Raw genomic sequence first — 8,455 nt, forward strand, 5'->3', positions numbered from 1 at the left:
GAACTTCATGGACTAGATCAGATCCTACAGATCTTGTTCTGGACTGCTAGAAAAGAAATTAATGGGCTGTAGAACTGCACCGTAAAGATCTGAACCAGTGAAACAATTATTCCGATTTGAAAAGGAGGAAAAACTTACTAGGGAAGTTAAATCATTTACCAAACCCAAACAAGAAACTAATACTCTTCAAAAGCCACTTTAATGGCTAACATCTACTTACCTAGGGCTAATGCAATTTTATTTGGAGTCATCTGCCAGTGCACTGGCAAATTCTATGGCCCAAATGGTTGTGATGGAATAAATCCAATGTAGAAACTGTCAGAGGGGACACCGAGTGTAAAAATACCTGATAACGTGTCTGTAAAAGTCTCTAAACCATAAGAAGTGCTGTACTCTTCTGATGTCCTTCAGAGCCTCCTACTTAGTCCATGATGGATAACACTTTTTTGGGGATCTGTGGCCAACTATCCAGACCCATCAAGGCTTGGTCAGTTTTTCACTGTTCCAATTTTTTGTGGAGTTTGCATTGGCTTAGTTATTCTAGGACTTGCTGAATGTATCTAGCATGGTATGTTTGATTCCTGCATAAGATTACGATGTTATCTAACTTGATGTCTTCAAGTTGATCCAGGACATTTCGGAGTCAATGAAAGTAGTGTGAGCATGTAACAGGCCAAAGGATACAGACCTTCATGTAAGAACAGCCAGGAGGATTTCTTCCTTTCTTGGTGATGTTTCCACAAAGACAATATTCTTGGTGAAGTACTGCAATGAAGCTCTTAACTGCATGGAGGAATGAGATTGTCTTGTCATTTAGAAATGAAATACGTGGCAGCCTCATCCCATGCTGTGTAGTACATAAGATGCTGAAATTCTTTAATAAAACTGCAGGAAGGGGCTGCTTGTCCAGAGTCTGAGCATCCAGCAGACAGACAAGCTCCAGCAGGCCCTGACAGCCTGGATGAGCCTGGCTGCTGGCTGCTGGCTACCTGAGTATCTCAGCTAGCCCCTGTTAAAGTGCTTGGGTGCAGCTACTAGCAGGGATAGATCTAGAGGGTGAAGTGTGCCCGCATTTTATTCCTGGCCCACCCAAATTCTAATACTGGCTGCCTAGCAGTGCCAGCAACATTTCTGTTCAGGCAGCAGTGAGGGAGCTCACTTCAGGGCTCATTTTAACCTACCTGATTTCTTCTAAACTTTTTCATTCCACATGTGTTCATGACCCTTTCCCTTTTTAAAATAGTTTGGATGTTCCACTAATCAACTTATCCTTTCTTCTTCCATTCTGCTGTTTGTTAGCTGCCCCTGGTAATATAACTCCTATTTCACAGCCCTGCAGAATATTTTTTACTCCTAGTTAAAAGCAGTACCTCAGGTGTGGAAGCATAAACTGAGATGAACAATAATTCAGGTGTAAAAATAATTTTTGAAGCATTGGATGGAGTAATATAGCTCTATGAATAATATATAGCCCTAACTCCCTAAGCATGTTAGTAAAGCTGCTGGTTTCCTTTTCACTGGAAAAAATGTGTTATGCTACACATGATGATGGATCATACCATCTACACCCCTGTGACAGGTTCAGGTCTGGGGGTGTCTGTGATGCCCCTTGGTGGCTACATAGCTGTTACATTTGGTGCATTGGCTGGGAAGGCCATGTACACAGAAGAACTCAGATTTCTCTGTTAGAGCAAGAAGAACCCTTGAGGTGTGTGGTCACTGCTTAGATAGCCATTGGACAAAACGGAGCAGTTACTGCATTTGATGGTCCAGCAGCAGGCTGCAGTCAATTAACAAGTTCAGAAACAAGATGCTAAGGTGGTTGAATTAATACACTACCAGATGTGGCAGTCTGATACTCTGCAGATCATGGATGTAGAGAACCAGAAGGTGATAGCGAGTGCATTCACTGGCAGCTCGGAGGGTGGGAGAGGGGTATAGGAGAGGACTTCATTAATGGCTGTGTGCATGATGAGAGATGATGGCCCAGATGGTTTTATAGAGGTCTTCGAATGAATAGCCCCAGCACCACAGTGGGATAAGTCCATGTGGGCCTTCTGTTTGGGAATGGTGTTGGCAGGCAAAGCCTAGGCTGTTTATGAGGGTCTGCCTTGAGGGGAAGCTTCAGACTATAAGAGGGTCAAAGTGGATGTTCTACAGATATTAGAGGTGTCTGAAGAGATGCACCACCAAAGATTTGGAGGGAGAAAGACAGCAGAGAACCTCAGCCCCTGCCAGCTGATGTAGATCGTCAAAGATAAGGCAGCCAAGTAGCTCCATGCAAGGGAAAGAACCCTGGAGGACATGTTAGAACAGGTAATATTAGAGCAGTCAGTAGGGGACCTAGAGGGTGGGATGAAGGAATGGGTGATGAGGCATCAACCATGAACGCTTGAAGCAGTAAAGTTAGCAGAAGAATATGTGGCAGCAGGCAAAGATGCAGGACAAGAGAGTGTGGAGACCCCAGCAGTCACATAAAGAGGAGACCACACTTCAGGAAAGAGAAACCAGAGATAGGAGAGAGGACAGTGCCACCTGGTCCGTGTCAGGTATTCTTCTAGGGTGGGCACACAAGGCATTTTCCCCCAAGCTGTGCAGAAGAACCCTAGAGAAGGAAAGAGTACGAGTTCCAGAGATGTACAATGAGAGTAAGACAGAAGGGCCTCAGGAAGTGGAGATGAGATGCAATTTCAGAGCAGTCCCCTGAAACCATACCCCAGGGGAAGAGTGAGATGAGACCTATCTCTTCATAGAGGCCTGGATGGAGCGTAAGAGAGTAACAGCCTTAGTAGACTCTGGGTCTAAACATATGATAGTTAGGCAAGCCATACTAAAGGGCCCACCATAAGAAGTACTAGGCCAACACACCCTGGTGTGCCTGCATGGGGGGGGAACCCTGAAGATTTAAATAGACTTGGATACAAATGACAGTGGATGGCACCCTCGAGATGATGGTGTTCCTTGCATCTGGATTACTTCACCTAGTGCTGATAGTATGTGATTGGCAGTAGTTTTATAAGCTGACGGTTGAGTTAGTGCTGGAGAAACTCTTGGGGAAAACAGGTCTTCACTAGATATGCACCCATGGGGAAAAGCTGGCCAAGATACTGGAGGTGCTAGTGGTGAGTGTGTATGTAATGAAGCAGTCTAGCAAAGCAGCAACCACAAAGGACACACCCAGGGCACTGAATGCTAGAGTGAGCCATCCTCAGTTGCCACTCTGGAAGAGACACCAGGGGAATGGTGGGCTTAGTGTTCAGCTGGTGAGGATGGGCTCAGCACTGCTTGCAGCAGACAGGGCCAGGTTTTATGCTGCTTGCATGGGATGGGGTATGGGATAGGGCCATGCCAGTCAAACGCCGAGCCTAGTGCCACTTACAAGGGATGGGGCTGGGCTTGGTGCTCAGCTGGTGTGACCCCCATCCCCTTCAAACAGTGCCAGGCTTGCAGGGGATGGGACTGCTCCACCCGAGCACCAAGCCTGCCCCTGTCTGCTGCTACTGGTGTTGCTGAGCACTGAGCCTGGTGCCGAGCCTGGTGCCATTTGTAGGGGACGGGGCTGGGCTTGGTGCTCAGCTGGCACAGCCCAGGCAGTGCCACTCACAGGGAATGGGGCCACACTAGCTGAGTGCTGAGTCTGGTCCCGATTTATATACTGTGCCTTTGAAAATCCTAACTTTTCATATTGGAAAACTAGGGTCGACCTGTACACCATGTCAACCTATTCACAATGAAATATGGTAGCCTAGATGGTGGCATAGAAATTCTGAAGTACATATAAGTTGATTAGCTATGGTAAAACCTCTTAGTTTAAAACTTCATAAGCCATACTATAATTTTCTCAAAACTGAGAAAAAAAGCAGCTCTGAAAGAGTGATACTTAAGCAAGACCCAATATAATATCATCATATCATTTTGATAAAGACTGTCTGGGGATAGGTAAAAGCCTGAAGCTTTGCTAGGGATGTTTAATAAACCACCAAGTCTTATCTAGCTGACAGAGGTCCACTCTTCTTTTGCTAATATAAACTAATTTTCTTAGCCATAAAATGTACCTGTCATGATAACAACATAATTTCTTATGATTCTTGAGATAGAAATATGTTGGCTTTGTTCTCAAGGAGAAAGTAAGCTTACTGTAAGATAAATTTACATGAACAGTGAAAAATGTGGGTTTCACATTCAAAATACACTTTTATTTTTGAGTAATAGTTACAGGAAGAAAAACAAATTTACAAAAGTTGGCTGGATCCTTAACTGGTACCCTAACCTGTGATGGAAGTGAAACTCTGGCTGCAATGTAACTGTAACAATTTAAACTAGCTGAATATCTGCCAAATAGATATATGGTATTGCTACGACAGTTTGTGGAATAACTGATTTTTTGGTATTATTTTTACCTTACTATTAATGTAGTCTTCAGCATCTAGAAATAGGCAAGATAGGACAGGTCTGACTCAAATGCTCATTTGGATACCAAAGTACAAAACTATGCATTTAGCTTATAGAAAATGGCCAGCATTTTAGGTGGGCAATGAAGCTGCTTTTCAGGACATCAAGTCTCTTGAGAGAGACTTCTGAGGAAATATAAGGTATCCTACTGTTTTTAATCCATTTTATCCAATGCAAAGTGCAGAAAAGCCACTGGGGCCTGGGTCTCCCACTCCCAGCATGCGCCTTAAATACTGCTATTGGGCTGAAAGGGTAAGAGTTGTACTCTTTATTTATTTTGGGCTGGTATGTGCATGTGTTAAAAGCTGCTTTTAGGCAGCTGTATAGGTGCCACTGATGTGCATAAAGAAGAAAAAGGAGTTGGCCATTTGTGTCCCATTGCAAATCTCAAGTCTCTCTCTCTTTCTCTGGGGAAATGGAATTTTTGTAACTTTTTTTTTCAGTGCCTGTGACTTTAACCAAAATGTTGATTACGTGTAAGCAAAGGATAGGGTTATTTTCACTGGTCTGTTTTGAGAGGTGTACTTTATTGACAGTCCAAATGATTCTGGAGTATGAGAGACTCAGGTACAGTATTCATTCAGTGTATTTGTTTCAGTTGAATAGTTTTGAGTATTTAATCCTGCCAGCACACTTCGTACTCCCATATACTTTTTGTTCTATAGAATTTGTTTCCTTTCCTTTCCATGTAAACTTTTGCAAAGCTATCAATTACAGTCTGAATTTCAAATCTGAACAGTCCAGGGTGGAGTGGGCCACTAATTAAAGTGCTGACAGCGTCACATGTCTTCAGAGTCTTACACTTCAAAATGGAGGCAGGGTGCTTTAACTAAAGCTCATTCGATGAGCTTTAGTTAAAGCTCCTCCACTGCCATTATGAAATGCTGGGATGCTGAATGCATGTGATGAGGAGGCTGCTGAAGCATGTTACTTAGACTTGCAGTAGACTTGGAGTGGAGGTCATGTGTATAGATGCCCATTATGAGCACTACTTCCTAAAATACACATTGAATGGACAAATAAAGAAGTGATTTTTTTAAAAAAGAAAACCGTAAATGGGGAACAGGTAGTGGTACAGGCGGTTCTGTCATCATTAATTAATTCCTTCTAGAGCTATGAACTAATAACACAAACATGAATTCAGTCTATATTATGTACTATGACATATACCTTTTAAAAAAAGAATCAAAGTGAAGGAAATGTAATAAAAAAGGCTATACTTATCCTAACAATTAATCCACTCCCCCCCGCAAAAAATTCTTTGCATCAATCTATATCCAAGCATGATTCTTCCTGTTACTCTTTTATTCTGGATGTGAATATTGCTTTATCGCCAGCAGAACCACGTCCATGTTGCCTTTTTTTTAACTTAATGCTAAAAATGGCCTTCAGAAGCTGAAAAATAAATCTGAGCCTGGCTTTTTAGGTTTTGTGTCTTATTTCTGGAAAGCCATATTGGAGATGGGATATCTCAAAATCTGGTTCTATAATGTACTAATTCCCCAAATATCAGGCATAATATTTTTATAATGCCCCCTAATGCAGATTCAAAAAAGTTATACTCCCTATGGAAAACTCTATTAATCTTGTATAACTAAATGAATAGACGGATGGATGCATCGTTGCACAGGGTAAATGAATCATTGCTTGACTATCAGCTTTGGTTTCGATCCTGTTGCCATTTAAATCAGTGGAGTGTTGCTTCTTGCTTAAATGGGAGCAGGACTGATTATTTTCTTTGTATCATAAAGCACATTGTACACATTTGGAACAGCTCAGGTGGCCACAAAAGCTCTGAAACAGATGACAAGTCTTTTCAAAAAGCCTTTATATCTCTAATATAATTTTTATTGGTTGTTTTCATGATTTATGCATTCCATTTTTTTGGTCTGTACATGGTCAGGCTTTTGGCTGTTCTGTGTAAGCTAGTAGATTTCTTTGAAATCTGGTGTGGGAAGGCACAGTGCACATGGACAGTAAAAATATGTCATGTCCATGTCCTCAGCGTCTGTTCTGACACCTCCTGGAAGAGGTGCTTTGTACAGCTGATGCACCCTGTACAAACTGCCCATTGCCAAGAAAACCATCAATCTCCAGTGGCAGCTGTTGTACAGGGCTCTGGCCATGAGCACTTTTGCCCATCATTGAGAGGCAGTGGCATTGGCAGCCTGCACTTTCTGTGCAGAGAAGATGGAGGAGACTCTCATGCTTTCTTGGTTTGCCTCCAGCTGCAGCCACTCTTTGCTGCCCTCAAAACCTGCTGTGGTGGACTTGTACTTCTTTGAGACCGTGTACATTTTGTCTAGCCTGTACTAAGAGAAAGAGAGAGAAGGGGAGAGAGAGAAGAATACCTTTTACTTCTTGAGGAATCTTAACGTAAAATTCTTTGGTGCATTTGGACTTCAGCTGCCTCCACATTTGGGCAACAGGTGAAGTGTGAATTTCAGTATCTATAGTTGTATTTTGTTGCCTAAAACTTCCTCCTTTGTTTTAATTTAAGCAACTAAGTATTTCGTGGATCTGGGTCTATGACAACTGCCTTTCTCATGACGGATCATACATATTTCATTTCTTGTTAGATCAAATACTGGTAGAATAAGTTGCTTTTTAAAAGTTTAGGTCATCTTCTTTGGTGGAAAAAACAAACTGCAGGAGGCTGTTTAGATCTCCAAGAATCCTATTCTCTAATGTTATATTAAGTATACTTAGTGTCAATCAGTATTACATAAACAGTGTTGTCTGCTTCAGAAACTGAACTGATCTGAGAGAAAAGGTTTACACGAATATAGAATTTGTGTAATTATATATATTTTTTCCCCTGAATACCTCTAGTCTCTAATGCAGGCACTAAAGATTGGGTTACTTGGTGTAACGTGAAAGAAGGCAGCAGTCAAAGAGAAATTAATAAGATCCCTCAAGTGAGGTTTTGGTAGAAAAGTCTTTGTTTCCTTCCAAAATATTATGGGCCAGATTCCTAAGCTACATGAAGCATTTTAGCTCAATTAAAGTCAATGATCCTATGACAATTTACGGTAGCTTGAATTTGAACCAAAGTTCATTTGGGAGGAAGTGTTTTTGGAAATAGATTTTCTCCTCTTTTCATTCCCAGATTTAATCTGTGTTAAGGCAGATTTAAAGTCAAGGGTATATATGAGTAATTTAAGTCAACCTATGCTACAGGTTTGTTGTACATATGCAGAAAATGAAAATCTAAATGAAATGCTTTAAACCCAGAAAATTCAAAATTTAAGCTTATTGACACATAATGATGAATGCACAGTTTCAGATCAGATGGCTGAATTCTTATAATACACATTTGTAACAGTGAGCCAGAGGCTTCTGTTACTTGAAGGCAGAGGCAGCAGCACAGATATCCCTACATGGGGGGAAGACTATGTTATATAGTCCACAGTAAGGGTCTTGCGTAGATACACCCAGTGTGGGGGATGTTAGTTACACCTAGCGGGCTTACGCTTTGTTTGAGCTTTATACCAGTGGTATGGAAGCAGTGACAAGGAAAGATGAGGAGCCACAGCAAAACACCTGAGGAGTATATTGTGGTCAGCCCTAAGGGCACACTGGTGTTTTGAGCCATGCCAGAGGCAAGGGCTTAGGACTCAGGACACAGAGTAGGGTTAAGCCAGAGGGTGGCTTAAGCTTAGAGGCCAAAGCCTAATATGGTGGAAGCCAGACAGGGCTGGGGGGGGCCAGTTCCCAAGAAGGGCAGATGCCAGACAGGGGGGCTGGAGCCCAGCAGCTAGGTTTGGCACAGTGGGCCTAGGTTATGGGGACTAGTGAGAGGAAAGGAAGTAAAAGTCAAAAAGGCTGAGGCCCCAACAAGGGCATAGAGGCCTAAGGTAGCCTGGTTGTGAGGGGGCTAAGGCCCCGCGGGACCCGGCCCGAGGGAGAAAGCCCGGAGGGGCGTCCAACTTCCGGGATCAGACCCGGAAGTCCGGCCGGAGGGTTAAAGTTTTCCGGAACACAAGCCGGGCCGGAGTGAGAC

At 42.7% G+C, this 8,455-nt stretch overlaps 1 long non-coding RNA gene across 1 annotated transcript in view; it reads left to right on the forward strand.

Moving 5' to 3' along the window:
* Window positions 1-246: 246 nt before the first annotated feature.
* The window catches only part of LOC109316087, a 23,231-nt gene continuing 15,022 nt past the window's right edge, over window positions 247-8,455 (forward strand). The window contains exon 1 of the long non-coding RNA XR_002102675.1: window positions 247-257. This is a non-coding gene — a long non-coding RNA (uncharacterized LOC109316087). The remainder of the gene's footprint in view (window positions 258-8,455) is intronic.

Source organism: Crocodylus porosus, unplaced genomic scaffold, assembly GCF_001723895.1.
Source record: "Crocodylus porosus isolate Cpor-Errol unplaced genomic scaffold, CroPor_comp1, whole genome shotgun sequence".
NCBI lineage: Eukaryota > Metazoa > Chordata > Crocodylia > Crocodylidae > Crocodylus > Crocodylus porosus.